The sequence below is a fragment of the Staurois parvus genome, unplaced genomic scaffold (genome assembly GCF_062004578.1).
Source record: "Staurois parvus isolate SC_StPar_1 unplaced genomic scaffold, SC_StPar_1.0 ptg001162l, whole genome shotgun sequence".
NCBI classification, from domain to species: domain Eukaryota; kingdom Metazoa; phylum Chordata; class Amphibia; order Anura; family Ranidae; genus Staurois; species Staurois parvus.
The window spans coordinates 7,766,698-7,784,996 of record NW_028318958.1 but is presented as its reverse complement, the minus strand read 5'-3'; the positions used below and the strand labels follow the sequence as shown (position 1 = coordinate 7,784,996).

Genomic DNA, 18,299 nt, shown 5'->3' with positions numbered 1-18,299 from the left:
GACACCAATGTAAGGGGCATTTTTTCATGTGACACCCATGTAAGGGACATTATTCTCAGTGACACCAATGTAAGGGACATTCTTCCCTCTGACACCAATGCATGGGACATTCTTCTTAGTAACAACACTATAAAGGGCATTCTTTCCACTGACACCCATGTGAGGGACATGGTTATCAATGACACCAAGGCAAGCTCCTTGTAAGGGACATTATTCTCAATGACACCAATGTGAGGGGCATTATTTTCAGCGACACCAATGTAAGGGATTCTCTTCCCATTGACACCAATGTGAGGGACATTCTTCTCAGTTTCACCAATGCAAGGGACAATCTTCCCACTGACACCAATATATGGGACATTCTTCCCATTGACACCAATGTAAGGGACATTCTTTCCCCTGACACCAATGTAAGGGACATTCCACTCAGTGGCACCAATGTAAGAGTTTTTCTTCCCACTGACACCGATGTAAGGAGCATTCTTCTCAGTGACACCAATGTAAGGGACATTATTCCCACTGACACCAATGTAAGGTGCAGTCTTTCCAGTGACACCCATGTAAGGGACATTATTCTCAGTGACACCAATGTAAGGAACTTTCGTCCCTCTGACACTAATACAATGGACATTCTTCCCAGTGACCCCAATGTAAGGGATACTTTTCCCATTGACACCGATGCATGGAGCATTCTTCCCAGTGACACCAATGTATGGGACATTCTTCCCTCTGACACCAATGTAAAGTGCATTCTTCTTGGTGACACCAATGTAAGGGGTATTCTTCCCAGTGACACCAATGTATGGGACATTCTTCCCTCTGACACCAATGTAAGGTGCATTCTTCCCAGTGACACCAATGTATGGGACATTCTTCCCAGTGACACCAATGTAAGGTGCATTCTTCCCAGTGACACCAATGTATGGGACATTCTTCCCTCTGACACCAATGTAAAGTGCATTCTTCTTGGTGAGACCAATGTAAGGGCCATTCTTCCCAGTGACATCAATGTATGGGACATTCTTCCCAGTGACACCAATGTAAGGTGCATTCTTCCCAGTGACACCAATGTATGGGACATTCTTCCCTCTGACACCAATGTAAAGTGCATTCTTCTTGGTGAGACCAATGTAAGGGCCATTCTTCCCAGTGACACCAATGTATGGGACATTCTTCCCAGTGACACCAATGTAAGGTGCATTCTTCCCAGTGACACCAATGTATGGGACATTCTTCCCTCTGACACCAATGTAAAGTGCATTCTTCTTGGTGAGACCAATGTAAGGGCCATTCTTCCCAGTGACATCAATGTATGGGACATTCTTCCCTCTGACACCAATGTAAGGTGCATTCTTCCCAGTGACACCAATGTATGGGACATTCTTCCCAGTGACACCAATGTAAGGTGCATTCTTCCCAGTGACACCAATGTATGGGACATTCTTCCCTCTGACACCAATGTAAAGTGCATTCTTCTTGGTGAGACCAATGTAAGGGCCATTCTTCCCAGTGACATCAATGTATGGGACATTCTTCCCTCTGACACCAATGTAAGGTGCATTCTTCCCAGTGACACCAATGTATGGGACATTCTTCCCAGTGACACCAATGTAAGGTGCATTCTTCCCAGTGACACCAATGTATGGGACATTCTTCCCTCTGACACCAATGTAAAGTGCATTCTTCTTGGTGAGACCAATGTAAGGGCCATTCTTCCCAGTGACATCAATGTAAGGGCCATTCTTCCCAGTGACATCAATGTAAGGGACATTCTTCCCTCTGACACCAATGTAAGGGACATTCTTCCCACTGATGCCATGTATGATTGGTGGAAATGATGACAGGTGTGAATGTTGGTGGCTCCGCCCCTTTGCTAGCAGCCAGTAAGAGCTCAGCTGCTCTCTGTGGAAGGCGGTTAAGGGTTAGTCGTGGGCGGGGTTGGACAGAGAAACGCCCAGCCTCGCCGGTTATACGGAGGAAGAGAGCGGAGATGCCCGGGGTCGGGCCCTCTCTCTGGTGTGCTGCCTGTCCCCGGAGCTCCTCCCCCTCCCGGTACGTGACCGCCGGGCCCGCGGCCTGCTGTACGGTGAGGTCCGGTCACCATGGAGACGGAGTGCAGGCCGCCCCGGAGTTGCTGGGTGTTTTTGTCCTCCGCGTTGTACCCGGATGTCCGGGGCCTCTATGGAGAGGACGGGGTAGCACTCGGGACCCGGTGTGGCCCTCAGATCCGGAGAGGGGCCCTTGGTGAGCTTTTCAGGCTCCATAGAGAGGGGGAGGGGAGACCACCGAGATCTGTCTCATCACAGTCTGTGATCCCTGAGGAGATTTCACTTCCTGTCCTGGTGACACCTTCTGAGGGGGAGACAGCTTCTTCCATATCAAGGATTACAACCCATGCTGGAATTCTATGAGGGGCTACAGAACAGGCCGAGGGTCCCCATCAGGTTCTATTATAATTGGGGGGGGTCCCTGTCAGGTTCTATTATAATGGGGGTCCCCATCAGGTTCTATTATAATGGGGGTCCCCGTCAGGTTCTATTATAATGGGGGGGTCCCTGTCAGGTTCTATTATAATGGTCAACATCAGGCTCTATTATAATGGGGGTCCCCGTCAGGTTCTATTATAATGAGGGGTCCCCGTCAGGCTCTATTATAATGGTCAACATCAGGCTCTATTATAATGGGGGGTCCCTGTCAGGTTCTATTATAATGAGGGTCTCTATCGGGTTCTGTTATTATGAGGGTCCCCTCCAGATTCCAGTAATATGAGGGTCCCCTCCAGGTTCCAGTAATATGAGGGTCCCCTCCAGATTCCAGTAATATGAGGGTCCCCTCCAGGTTCCAGTAATATCAGGGTCCCCTCCAGGTTCCGGTAATAAAGAAGGTCCCCTCCAGGTTCCAATAATATGATGGTCCCTTCTAGGTTCCAGTAATATGAGTGTCCCCTCCAGGTTCCGGTAATATGAGGGTCCCCTCCAGGTTCCAGTAATATGAGGGTCTCCTCCAGGTTCCAGTAATAGGAAGGTCCCCTCCAGGTTCCACTAATTAAGAGGGTCCCCTCCAGGTTCCTGTAATATGAGGGTCCCCTCCAGGTTCCAGTAATATGAGGGTCCCCTCCAGGTTCCACTAATATGAGGGTCCCCTCCAGGTTCCAGTAATATGAGGGTCCCCTCCAGGTTCCTGTAATATGAGGGTCCCCTCCAGGTTCCAGTAATATGAGGGTCCCCTCCAGGTTCCAATAATATGATTGTCCCCTCCAGTTTCCAGTAATATGAGGGTCCCCTCCAGGTTCCAGTAATAAGAGGGTCATCTCCAGGTTCCAGTAATAAAGAGGGTCCCCTCCTGGTTCCAGTAATAAAGAGGGTCCCCTCCAGGTTCCAGTAATAAAGAGGGTCCCCTCCAGGTTCCATTAATAAGAAGGTCCCCTCCAGGTTCCAATAATATGATGGTCCTCTCCAGGTTCCTATAGTATGATGGTCCCCTCCAGGTTCCAGTAATATGAGGGTCCCCTCCAGGTTCCAGTAATATGAGGGTCTCCTCCAGGTTCCAGTAATATGAGGGTCCCCTCCAGGTGTGTATGTAATTGTTCGCCCATAACAAGACAACATGGCTCAGGCAATGCCTTTGGAGATGAAAGTTCTCCTTCAGGGCTCAGATCGTATTTGTAGTTTGGAGGACTCAGAAATGGGTGACCAGTAGGTGGGTGTGGGTGGTCAGTAAAAGGAAGGAGGTTCCCTTCTGTTGGTGGTCAGTAGAAGCTCTGTGGCCAGTAGGGAATGTTCCTTTATGGGGTGGTAAATATAAGGAAGAGGGTCCCCTTATGTGAGAGATCAGTAAATTGAAGAACACCCTTAACATGGGTTGTCAGTAGGAGAAATGCTAATTGATGTTGCTGGTCAGTAGAAGGAAGAATTGTGGCTTACCTTGGTGGTCCATCGAAGAAAGAATGCTCCCTTAGATATGTGGTCAGTTGGAAGAAGAACGCCTTTTTACATGTATGATCATTAGAAGGAAGAATGCCCTCGTATGTCGGTGGTCAGTAGGAGGATGTAGAACGGCAGGGCAGCAAAATCGGCAGCAGAGTGAATGCTGACCTGGGCCCTGTCTGGTAAGATTAGTATGCCCCTTTACATTGGTGGTCAGTTGAAGAGATGCGGTCCATAAATGGAAGAATGCCTCTTTATATTGGTGGTCAGTAGAAGGGATGCGGTCAGTACGTGAGAGGTCAGTAAATGGAAGAATGCCCCTTTACATTGGTGGTCAATAGAAGGGATGCGGTCAGTACGTGAGAGGTCAGTAAATGGAAGAATGCCCCTTTACATGGGTGGTCAGTAGAAGGGATGTGGTCAGTACATGAGAGGTCAGTAAATGGAAGAATGCCCCTTTACATTGGTGGTCAGTAGAAGGGATGCGGTCAGTACATGAGAGGTCAGTAAATGGAAGAATGCCCCTTTACATTGGTGGTCAGTAGAAGGGATGCGGTCAGTAGGTGAGAGGTCAGTAAATGGAAGAATGCCCCTTTACATTGGTGGTCAGTAGAAGGGATGCGGTCAGTACATGAGAGGTCAGTAAATGGAAGAATGCCCCTTTACATTGGTGGTCAGTAGAAGGGATGCGGTCAGTACGTGAGAGGTCAGTAAATGGAAGAATGCCCCTTTACATTGGTCAATAGAAGGGATGCAGTCAGTACATGAGAGGTCAGTAAATGGAAGAATGTCCCTTTACATGGGTGGTCAGTAGAAGGGATGCGGTCAGTACATGAGAGGTCAGTAAATGAAAGAATGCCCTCTTACATTGGTGGTCAATAGAAGGGATGCGGTCAGTACGTGAGAGGTCAGTAAATGGAAGAATGCCCCTTTACGTTGGTGGTCAGTAGAAGGGATGCGGTCAGTACGTGAGAGGTCAGTAAATGGAAGAATGCCCCTTTACATTGGTGGTCAGTAGAAGAAATGCAAATTTATTTTGCTGGTCAGTAGAAGGAAGAATGGCGGCTTACTTTGGTGGTCCATAGACGAAAGAATGCTCCCTTAGATATAAATCACAAAAATGCAGCGCAGTACTATAAACTCAAATACGGTGCTAAATAAATCCAACGTGCAGATGTGAATAGTGACAACAGAACATTGTGCTTCGTGACAATAACGTGCTACATCCAAAGAAATATCAAGACATATACATAAATATCCATAAAACTGCATATACCAGTGCTAAATGAATAGTGTATACAAATACCTCATGAACCGTACACAATAGTCACCTGTCCCTTTAACACGCCAATATCGTCACATGGGCTTGTGCGGTATATCTCCTGTGCGTCGTGTACCAAATATACCATCAACAGGTGTCCCAATATTATGACATCAAAATGCTGGTGTTGTTATTTCTTTGGATGTAGAACATATTATTGTCACGAAGCACAATGTTCTGTTGTCACTATTCACATCTGCACGTTGGATTTATTTAGCACCGTATTTGAGTTTATAGTACTGCGTTGCATTTTTTTTTATTTCAGGTTTACATGTGGGAACACAGTACATGCTCGCTGCAATACTTGTTTTATAGGAGGTCCATTGCGCTGACGGTTTCTCATACATTTTGGTTCCCTTAGATATGTGGTCGGTTGGAAGAAGAACGCCTCTTTACATGTTTGATCATTAGAAGGAAGAATGCCCTCGTATGTCGGTGGTCAGTAGGAGGATGTAGAACAGCAGGGCAGCAAAATCGGCAGCAGAGTGAATGCTGACCTGGGCCCTGTCTGGTAGGATTAGTAACAAGGGACTCCCTGTGGTGGTTTCATCGGTGATGGAGCAACGGCACGCTCATCCTAACAGTGAGGGACCAATACAAGGAGCTAGTGGAGTATTTCCTCCGATCCTCATGGTGATCATGTCCCTTGCCAGCGAACAGTACCGCTAGTGTGACCTAACACACACAAATATGTCTACACATACACACACCAGCATATACAGACAGGGAACAAACACACATACAAAACACCCCTCACCCCCACACACACCCTCTAACACACCTGTCCCTGTGACCACACAGGAAGTACATAGGTGCCAACATTTGAAAATAATTTGGAGGGGCTGAAAATAAAACGGGGTGTGTGCAGTGTGCCACAGGCCGGTTACATAGGGGAGCGGCAAAAAGTGGGTGTAGTGAAAATTGGGCGTGGTGTCATGGGTGTGGAAACACTGAATGGCTTGTGGTGTCAGACCTATACCTCTACGCTTTACTTCATTTTAGAGAAATTTAGGCCTGGCGGCACACTGCAGAGAGAGCAGGAGAAAGATAAGCCCCATCGTTGGTGTCACTGAAAGTGAAATTGATCTTGAGTCCTTTGGGACAGAGGCTGTAGAACTCTGGGGCCTCCTAAACCAGAGGAAGCTGTGCACTGTACACACACAGACACAAGGAGACCGACATCAACACCCGATATTATATGGTGGAATCTAACCGATCAGAAAGTACACCAATCATTTCCTCCAGGAAGCTCCATCCATAGAAGAATACCTACTTGCCTTCCATAGGATTTGTGATATGGCACTCGGTTACTTTGAAAATTGTGCGGTCATGCAACTCTGCATCCAAATGACATTCATGTCCTTTCCCCCCCACAAATAGAGCTTTCTTCTGGTGGTATTTGATCACATCTGCAGTTTTTAAATATTTTGCACTATAAACCAAAAAAGACCGACAAATTTGAAACAAATAAGGGCAGAGGATATTCATCGTCGTTAGGAAAAGTGTTTGTTACCGAAGATTGTCTCTGTGAAGCTTCTGCTGGTCTGTAATTCCAACTCCCCATTTCTGTTACTTTGTAGAGGGTGACACCATATTGTAAGGCTGCAATGCTGACTGATTTCTGGGAGTTTTCTAAACAACCCCCCATGTGATGGGTGGCCCGCACAGACAAAGCAACGTACTGATGTGTAGCTGCCTTCTTCTGGGTATAGGGTGCACACAGCAGGAATCTGTCAACCAATGATTTACGGCTAGGATCTGCTGATAGGCTGTGTGTAATCACAGCCCAGAGCCCTGTGTTGACAAACAACACAGAGCTCTCTACAGAGGGAATGATCTGTGCAGGGATGAGATACAAAGAGGTCTATTAGTAAAAGCAGCACACAGTTAACCCCTTGATCACCCCTAAATGTTAACCCTTTCCCAGCCAGTGTCATTAGTACACTGACAGTGTATAGTATGATCAATGATCAGTCTATTAGTGTCACTAGAGATGTCAGTGGCCATTAGTCAATTTCTTCCCAGTGTCAGATACTGTCAGATTGGCCGCCACGCTATCACAGTCCCATTATAAGTCACTGATTACTGCCATCACTAGTATAAAAATTCAAGTATATATCCCATCCACTGTAGACGCTATAACGTTCATGCAAACCAATCAATATACACTTTTTGTGATTTTTTTTTTTTATCAAAGACATGTAGCAGTGTACATTTTTATCTAAATTCATGAAAAAATTAGATTTGTAAAAAAACACCTTGATTAGATATGTTTTATAATAGAAAGTAAAAAAAATTTTTTTTTCAAAAATGTCTGTTTTCATTTATATAGCAAAAAAATAAAAATCTCAGTGGGGACTAAATACCATAAAAAAGCTCTATTTGTGTGAAAAAAAAGATAGAAACTTAATTTGGGTACAGCGTTACATGACTGCGCAATTCCCATTAAAAGTAGCGCAGTGCTAAATAGCAATTATTATAGCAACCTATTTCTGCTATAGGGTGGTCAATAAGTGGTTAAAAAGGCTCTATTTATTAAAAAAAAAGATATAAATGTAATTTGGGTACAGCGTTGCATGACTTCACAATTGCCAGTTGAAGTAGCGCAGTGCTAAATTGCAAAAAATAGCCAGGTCGCAAAGTTGATAAACCCTTTAGGAGCTGAAAAGAGTAATGCTGATGCGGCCGGTGATGTAATTGAGTTTTTTTGCCATCCCTACAGACTCTTTTCTGTTCCCTCCATGACTGTCCCCTGTGTACAAAGCCAGCTTCACAAAGACATGGATGACCAGTTTGGTGTGGAGGAACTGGAGTGTCCTGCACAGAGCCCTGACCTCAACCCTACTGAACACCTTGGGGATGAATTGGAATGGCCATGACAAGCCAGGTCTTTTTTTCTGGCACCCAATGTGAGGCCCAATGTGTGAGCCAGGTCTTCTCATCCATCGCCGGTACCTGACCTTACAAATGGGACAAATTCCCACAGTCACCCTCCAGGGTCTTGTGTAAACTCTTCCTAGAAGTTGAAGGATGTTATAGAGGCACCTGCAGGTCACTGCCTTTGGTTCTGGAATTGAATGGCTAACAAGCTGATTAGGAGAGATGATCAGGAGTCCACAAGCCATATAGTGAGCATGCGTCCAGTGAGCATGCATTGCAGTGTAAGTCAGTAGATTTAATGAAGGAAATTCTACACTTCACATTCAGCAGGGATGTTCACTTTGTATCGTCCAACACTCGGGATATGTAATTTTGGGCACCGGGCAGGTAGTTTTTTGAAACATTTAACTCACCTGTCAGGTGGAAGCATTCGGGCGGCAGTGCTGCCGCCGATTGATTCCACACAGCCCACAGTAACAGCCTCCTCCACCACCCCACATACCTCCGTCTCGTCCGCTATGTCTCCCAGGCTCCACTTGTCCATCTGTGGGAATGGGACCAGTTCAGCAGGTGCCAGCATGTAGAGAGGATAGAGGAGTGCGGACATTTTCACTCCCCTCCTCTTCTTGTTCTGACGTCACTTCCGGGTCCCCATTGACAGATTTCCCGGCCATCGAGGCCATGAAAGAATGTAATGCAGTGTGATGTGCACTGCATTACATCCAGTAGAGTACAAGGGAGCCATGCAAGGTCTTTTGGACCCTGGATGTCTCAATAAAGAGAACCTGTGACCAAAAATCATCACATAGGGGACTTTTTGGCCCCTATGTGAAGAAGAAAAAAAATAGTTAAGTAAAAACATTTGTTTTTTAATTGTAAAAAATTACACACAAGCACATAAAAATTACACGCAAGCACATAAACCCCAGCAAAAAAAAATTTTAAAAGCACACGGCGCACCAACACATGAAAACATCAATTGCTATACACACGTTACATATCGTCGCACACGCCGGATTGAGAGCAATAATTCTAGCCCCAGACCTCTGTAACACTACACTAATGACATATAAGGGGCTTTAAAAGCGTCACCTATACAAAATATAGGGCACTAAAGTTTGTTGCCATTTCACGAGCGCATGTATATTTAAGGTTTGACATGCTGGATATCTATTTATTCGTAGCAACCTCGTCTTTTATATTTTACCAAAAACAAAAAGGATAATTTATTGCTATTAATCACCAAGTTACTTGCTACATTTCAATCGGGTATCCTGATTCTGGGAGGCGATTTTAATGTGGCTCTGAACCCACTGGAAGATACGTCCTCGGGGTTTTCCTCCATACCGTTCCAAGCACTCAAACAAATCAAACTTGAATTGAAAGACCTTCTCCTTCATGATACATGGCGTACCCTTCACCCTTCGGACAGAGATTATACCTTTTATTCTGCTCCTCACAAACGCCACTCTAGAATCGACTACTTCTTTCTCTCGCAAAACGATTTAAATACCTTGCAGTCTGCCTCGATCGAACCAAAGATCCTCTCAGATCACCACCCGATTATGATAACGTTGCTATTCCTGGATACACCAGGCATATCCAAAATATGGAGACTGGATCCATTTCTCCTTACGGATTCCTCAGTTACCCTCCAGATCCGTGATTCTTTGACAAACTACTTTCGAGAAAATACATCCTTGGAAACGACCCCTCTCGTACGGTGGGAAGCACACAAATGTGTAATACGTGGACTTATAATGTCAATCTCAGCTGCGCGAAAACGTCGGGCTCAAGCATCATTTTCTTCTTTATTGCAAAAAGTTCGCTCACTTGAGTGCGCACATAAACGATCTATAGCCTTAAGATCGGCTACTGAACTAGATCGAGCACGACAACAACTCCGCGATGTCGTAGAGAAGAAAACTAAACGTAATTTTACTCTACAACAGAAACTTTTCTATGAACATGGCAATAAGAGTGGCAAATTTCTTGCTCGGGCGCTACAATCTAAAAAGGCAGCTCGACACATTTATCAGCTCCATTCCAAGCATGGACGCCTACTGAAAACATCGTCGGAAATCGCGGCGGAATTTGAAGAGTTTTACTCTAACCTATACAACCTACCTTTACAGCCCAAACCAACAGGTGACATTAGGCCACGTAAGACTATTATAAAGGCCTTCCTCACGCAATATCTCCCCAAACCAGTTTCAAGGACACAAGCGAAAGAATTGGAGGGAGCTTTGACGCTACAGGAACTACAACAGGCTATTACACAGTTGAAACCTGGTAAAAGCCCAGGACCCGATGGCTTTATCAACTCTTACTACAAATCTTTTCTTGACATTTTAGCGCTTCCATTTCTACAGGCCTTCAACACATTAGACACGCCAGGACAATCTATGAGTCATCTTTCGGAGGCTCACATTACGGTTATACCCAAAGAGAATAAAGACCAAACTTCTACAGTGAATTATCGTCCGATTTCGCTATTAAATGTTGATCTAAAGATCTTTGCTAAAATTCTGGCTAACCGCTTACTACCTGTTATAGACTCCATCATATCTCCGGACCAGGTGGGCTTTGTTCCGGGCAGAGAGGCCAGAGATAACACAATTAGGGCCATTAATATACAGTTGTGACCAAAATTATTCAACCCCCAATGCTGTAAAGGGGTTTAGGGACTATAGTGTACATTTGGAATTGTATTCAGAATCAAATCCTACAAGGACGTTGTAACTACCCAAATGCAACTAAAATGACATCAATTGTTTATGTAATACAGTAGTAAATGGTTCTTATGTGGTTTCTTCATTGCCACAATTATTCAACCCCTTAAAGACTACCACTCTGAAGAACAGAGGTTCATACAGGTGCTTTCCATCAGGTATTGAAAACACCTGTGGATGTCACCGAGCAGCAATCAAGCATAATAAGCACCAATTAGGCAGCTTTAAAATGACTGTGATACTCAGCTCCTTCTAGACATTTACTGGTGTGGTTACAAACATGGTGAAGGCAAGAGAATGGTCCAGGAAGACAAGAGAAGAGGTGATTTCTCTTCACAGGAAGGGCAATGGCTATAAGAAGATTGCAAAGATGTTAAACATACCAAGAGACACCTTAGGAAGCATCATTCGCAAATTCAAGGCAAAGGGCACTGTTGAAACGCTACCTGGTCGTGGCAGAAAGAAGATGCTGACTTCGACTGCTGTGCGCTACCTGAAGCGTAGAGTGGAGAGAAGTCCCCGTGTGACTGCTGAGGAACTGAGAAAAGATTTGTCAGATGTGGGTACAGAAGTTTCAGCCCAGACAATAAGACGCACACTGCGTAATGAAGGCCTCCGTGCCAGAACTCCCAGGCGTACCCCCTTGCTGTCTCCAAAGAATAAGAAGAGTCGACTGCAGTATGCCAAAAGCCATGTGGACAAACCACAAAAGTTGTGGGATAGTGTTCTGTGGACTGATGAAACAAAATTAGAACTGTTTGGGCCCATGGATCAACGCTATGTTTGGAGGAGGAAGAACAAGGCCTATGATGAAAAGAACACCTTGCCTACTGTGAAGCATGGTGGAGGGTCAATCATGCTTTGGGGCTGTTTTGCTTCTGCAGGTACAGGGAAGCTTCAGCGTGTGCAAGGTACCATGAATTCTCTTCAGTACCAGGAGATATTGGATGGAAACGTGATGCAGTCCGTCACACACCTGAGGCTTGGGAGACGTTGGACCTTTCAACAGGACAATGATCCCAAGCATACCTCCAAGTCCACTAGAGCATGGTTGCAGAGGAAAGGCTGGAACATTTTGGAGTGGCCATCGCAGTCACCAGACTTAAATCCGATTGAGAACCTCTGGTGGGACTTAAAGAAAGCAGTTGCAGTGCGCAAGCCTAAGAATGTGACTGAACTGGAGGCCTTTGCCCATGAAGAATGGGCGAAGATACCCGTAGATCGCTGCAAGACACTTGTGTCAAGCTATGCTTCACGTTTAAAAGCTGTTATAACTGTAAAAGGATGCTGTACTAAGTACTAAGATTGAATGTCACTTGGGGGTTGAATAAAACTGATAATGCTGTGAGCACAGAAAAGACATTTGTGGTTATTTCATTATAACTGTTATGTTATATTTGTCTGACCTACAAGTGCCTCTTTAATGTAAATGTAAGCAAGATGACTGAATGATCAAAAGCAATGTCAAACTGGCCAAAACACTCAATTTCAGTGGGGGTTGAATAATTTTGGTCACAACTGTACATCACTGGCTACTTCAAAAGCGACAACCTGGATTTTTTCTCTCTTTAGATGCCGAAAAGGCGTTTGACAGACTAGCATGGGATTACCTGGAGGCAGTTTTGATTGGACTAGGACTACCTTTGCGCTTTTTGACTTTTATTATGTCTCTATATATAGCCCCCACAGCGCGAGTGCGCGTTAATGGTCACCTTTCGGACTCCTTCTCAATTGGCAACGGGACTAGACAGGGATGCCCCTTGTCACCCCTCTTATTTATCCTTACATTGGAACCTTTATTGAATTGCATTAAGGATAATGCTAACATCAAGGGGATTTTGATCAATGACAAACTACATAAAGTGGCAGCCTTTGCTGATGACATACTTCTTTTCCTAACAGACCCGCATATCACGTTGCCAAACTTGCTACAAGATTTCAAACTATTTCAGTACTTGGCTAACTTTAAAATCAATTTTTCTAAATCTCAAGCACTTAATGTATCATTAACTCCGGATGTGTTGAAACAAGCGACATCAAATTTTCCTTTTACTTGGCAACGTGAAGCTATCACTTATTTAGGAATCCAATTACCAACACATCTTTCGGAATTATATACAAAAAATTTTCTACACCTCTTACGTGACATCTCCAAAGACCTACAGACATGGAATAAACCCTGGTTTTCTTGGTTTGGTAGGGCAGCTATACTAAAGATGAACGTGCTCCCCAGAATATTATATCTTTTGCAGACAATACCAATCCAATTACCAAACTCATTCTTCAAATCCTATAGAACGCTCTGTACCTCCTTTCTTTGGTATAATAAACGCCCAAGAATTAGCTTTGCCCAACTCACCTTGCCCAAGAGGAGTGGAGGTATAGGACTTCCGGATATTCACCGTTATTACAGGTCCTGTCACCTAGCCAGAATAGTGGACTGGACAACAAACCACACTCGTAAGGTGTGGGTTGGTGTAGAGGCTGATTTCTCAAAGATACCACTCTCCACCTCCCCGTGGCTGAAAACCTCTCACGTCCCTTCCGAGTTTCGAGAACACCCACTTATAGGTCCCACTCTATGCTGTAGTGCTCAGTTGTTCCAGAAAAAAGAACTATCTTCCTTTCCGAGCCCTCTTACTCCGATCAAATTGAATCCGGACTTTATTCCAGGGATTTCTCCGACCTTTCTCGCTGGGTATGGCCGTGATGAGAGTCTTACAGTGGGTCAATTCTTCAAAGATTCTAGCCTCTTATCTACAGAAGACATTGCAAAGACGTGGCCATCCATTACACTAACACCATGGATGTATAGACAAATACACCATTTCTTACGTAACTCCCCACATCTAAAAGACTATTCAAGACCGCTTACTGCATTTGAGAAGCTCTGCTTTACGGACATCCCCCAGCGGCATGTTATATCTAAGCTCTATTCCTATCTTGAAAGTACTAACACATCTCATTCGCGGAAGACCTGTTCAGCCTGGCAACGTGACCTACAACTTCAAATCTCACCAGAGGACTGGGACCACATTTACGACCATATGCATAAAGGCTCCATTTGTGTCTCTACACAAGAAGGCAATTATAAATTATTTTCCAGATGGTACAGAGTTCCGTCTTGGGTTAGTAAATTTGATCCTAACGCCTCAGATCTATGCTGGAGATGTTCCCGGGCAACAGGTACTCTTCTACATATCTGGTGGGACTGCCCGCGGCTGCAACCCTTCTGGAGAAAAGTTTTGGACATAATCACTCAAGTAACTACATACACCCTAGACTTTACCCCAGCACAATGTCTACTTCATCATTCCTCACTTTCTGTGCGGACTTATCGTAGGTCGCTTGCTTTACACATGATAAATGCGGCAAGACAGTGTATTCCGGTCCATTGGCGATCGGAATACGTTCCCACCGTGCGAGAGTGGATTCTTAGGATCATCAGGATCGCAGAGATGGAGGAGCTGATTTCAGTGGCAAAAGAACACCCCGAGAGATTCAGGAAGACTTGGGCGTGTTGGAATCATTTCCAAACTACCGATACTTATCATTGTCTAATGAAGGAATGAGCGAGAGGAGGTTTGGTGCCACGGAAACCCCTAGAACGTTCACTTCAGGAATAGTTCCATTACGGGACTTTAACGAAATTGTATTTCTAAGTAATGATTGAATCTGTCTCAGCCTGGAAGCTGCTAACTGATATGACTGGTTTGGTTATGCCTATTTAGTTATATACCTCATCCTTCCCCCATTCACCTCCCCCCCCCCTCTTCCCCCCCCCCCCCTTTTTTTTTTTTTTTTTTTTTTTTTTCTTTCTCTCTCTCTACCTCTCTCTACCTCTCTCTCTCTCTCTCTTCATCTGTATTCGTCCCCTACGTCCCTCCTCGCCCCACTATGATATTTTTTCTCATACTCTTCCTCCATTCCCTTGCTCATTTCATTCCCATCTCTTCTTTCTCTCTTTTTCACCTCTTTACCATATTCTAACTAACTATATTTTTCATAAGGTACAGAGTACTTACAGACACACAGGTGTAACAATACTCCTCCAATCTAATCTATAATGTTCAAGTACGGAATCCTAAGACATATATGCCTTGAGTTGACACGACTATTGCTATATACCTCACTGTCCTGTTTCTTTAGATCTCCCTACACTAGGACTATTGTACCCCGTATTTCTATAAATTACTTACTGCTAACATCATTGCTATGGGTATATACGGTGCCTTCCCCTTAGGACTGTATTTCAGGTTGAGCTACGATTTACTTCTATGTCCTGAACCCGTCTGCGTTACGGGAGAACATGCTTAAAGACTCGCGCGGACTGCGTTCCGTATTTGTTTATGACTTGTTATGCCTTTCATATCTCAATAAAATTTCTTGGAAAAAAAAAAAAAAAAAAAAAAAAAAAAAAAAAATTTATTGCTATTTTGTGCCCTAAAATGAAGTGTATCTTTTACTGAAATGTTGGGTTTCCTAGACCTTTGTGGTAATGTCGTGTGACATCAATTGGAACTACCGCTATGTTATTCTCTAAGGTCTCTGCTTTCAGAAAATAGATCATTTTTGGTTTTTTTTTATAATCTTCAATCCTAAAATGGTTTTGTAAACGTGTGCAAAAACAAAAAGGGCTCTGGCAGCGAAAGGGATAAAGGATAGACCCAGACATTCCTAAAATCATCTGAGATTTAAATACGGTTTTGGTTCAAATGTATTTTTTCTTTATCAGGACAAGCAGATTGTCATGAGGGACAAGTAGATTGGGACTCCGATTTAGTTTTTTGCAAAAATGTCCACACCTCTGATACACGCAGCATTGTTTCATCTGGTCACTCTGTGCTGACCGACTGCTGTTTGGCATCATTTAAAATCTGCAATATGAAACCTTCATAACAGACACAAAGAGATGACATTTATTCTGAAGTAAAAGAACTGGTGGAACCATCTTCATTTTTCATATCCAAAGCAAAGCTTGCAGTAACACTTTATTTTCTTCTCTTGCTTTACAGCTGGGTCAGCAACTCCGGACATGTAACTTCGCCTGGGTCTCCTTTTGGATGTTCTGGAGAGACTTCTGGACAAAACCCGGTAAGGAACCTATTCTCTTTCTTAACCGCTGCAGCAAAAAAGCCCTTTGAAAACGTGCTGTTGCACGAAATGCATCAGGGAGTAGCCAAAGCCAGTTTTATTTACACTGCCTGGGCCACGAGGGAGGCTGGCGGCCATCTTGGTTCCGGATTATATCTTATATGCCTGTTTACCATATTATCACTATGGTCCAGATGTGAGCCCACCTGTTTTTCATCTATTATTCATGTTCATTTAATAAACCTACTACACTCTTAGCACTTTGTTCTTTGGCTCATTTATTTTGAGCCACCAAGGTGGAGTGCTGACCAGCGGGTGCACATTAGTGAAGAGTTTCTTCCCATTAATATGGAGAGTGTCAGTGGAGGAGAGGCTATATGCATACCTGTTGCCAGAGATGTTCCATGCATCCCAGGATGATGATGACCAGGAGTGGTCCTGATTACTCAAAAGCGCTATAATTTGCGCTATCTGGTTAGTGCAACTTACTCTCTTTTCCACGCACACCTGAGACACGGATTTGCACCTATAGAAGATTTATTGTGTCACTAATACACTTCTGGATGTTGTACACGCATTTGCACTTTATTTTATATATTTTTTATTATGTTTTATGATATATTGGACTGATCATCTCTTTTTTATATGCGTTTTCAATACGGCATTGAGTGATGCACCTATGTTTGTGTGATGACATTTTAGATTGTCTATTTTAGCGCTGCATTTTTGTGAGATATTGTTTAAGAGGGTTGGAGGTTTTACCTATTTATGCAAGCTGCTATCCATACGTACATTTCTAGTGCTCGTTTACCATTTTACCTATATTACACACATTACACATTGTTATGCACACAATTGACCCCTTGATCGCCCTAGATGTTAACCCCTTCCCAGCCAGTGTACAGTGACAGTGTACAGTATTAGCACTGATCAGTGTATTAGTGCCACTATTGATGTCAGTATCAGTTAGTGTCCCTCCCCGTCAGCATCAGCTAGCACTAGATTTTCCACCACACTATCACAGTCCCACTATAAGTTGCTGATCGTAGCCATGACCAGCATAGCGTCTACAGCTGTGTAAATTCCAGTATACATACCATGGTTTGTAAACACTATAACTTTCATACAAACCAATATACACTGATTGGGATTTTGTTTTAACCAAATACATGTAGCAAAATTAATTTTGGCCTAAAATTGGTCTAAGCTTTAATTTTTTTTTATTGGGTGTTTTATAGCAGAAAGAAAGAATATTTTTTTTCAAAATGTTTGGTATTTTTTAATTTATATAATAAAAAATAAACAACCCAGCGGTGATCAAATACCACCAAAGAAAGCTTTATTTGTGTGAAAAAATGATGTCAGAACACCTTTCAGCAGGTCTGGGTGTTGGAAACCGCTCAAGAATGCACTCAGACCCATTACAAGAGGGCATTCTTGTGGGATTTTGATCTCACTGGCAGTGGCAGATTCAACTCCGAGGAGGCCCCTAGGCAGTCGCAACCCTGGCCCCCCTTTGCAGGTTGCTGGCGGTTTCTCCTGAGCCCTCTAGTGGGATAACATTGAACAAAGTACTCTGCATGTTGGCTGCTAAATGGAGATGACATCACTACTGTACTTTTCTGCTCTATAAGCAAAAAAAGTGACAATTTTGAGAAAAGAACAATATTTTTTATAATAAAAAAAATGTAAAATTCAAATTTTGTAATACATTTTGGCCAAAATGTATTCTGCTACATGTCTCTGCTAAAAAAAAATCCCAATATGTGTAAATAAATTGGCTTACATGAAAGTTATAGTGTTTACAAATGGTGATATATATATATATACACATACTGGAATTTTGTTTTTGTTTTTTTTTTTTACTAGTAATGTCGATCAGTAACTTATAGCAGGACTGTGGCGGGCATTCTGACACTGAGGGGAACTGACTTGTTTTCACTGACATCCCCAGTGACACCGATACAGTGATAAGTGCTAATAAAAAGCACTGACGCTGTACTAATGACACTGGGCAGGAAGGGGTTGACATCTGGGGTGATCAAAGGGTTAACTGTGTGCTGTGTGTGTTTTCCACTTTAAGCACACTGCTTTGTATGGCTCTGCTATACAGTGTGCAGGAGCTGACAGGGGAGAGATCTGTATTGTTTATACACAGGTCTCTCCCCCGTTGAAGATATTCGGCAATCATCGGGTACCCGCAAGTAATCACCGGCCGGGACCCAGTGATTGACAGCCAAGACCGCGAATGGTGGCGCTGGTAGGGAGTTCACATGCCCCCTACCTGGAGCTTCAAAATCACATATATATATACGTGATTTTGTGTACCCGTGCCACCCTGCAGCA

At 43.8% G+C, this 18,299-nt stretch overlaps 1 protein-coding gene across 1 annotated transcript in view; it reads left to right on the top strand.

Annotated features, from left to right (window-relative positions):
- Positions 1–18,299, top strand: part of LOC149439062 (protein DOP1B-like) — a 657,792-nt gene that overhangs the window by 534,314 nt on the left and 105,179 nt on the right. Inside the window, exon 20 of the mRNA XM_089659538.1 lies at positions 15,875–15,953. The gene's annotated coding sequence lies outside the window, so the exon portion shown is untranslated. The remainder of the gene's footprint in view (positions 1–15,874; positions 15,954–18,299) is intronic.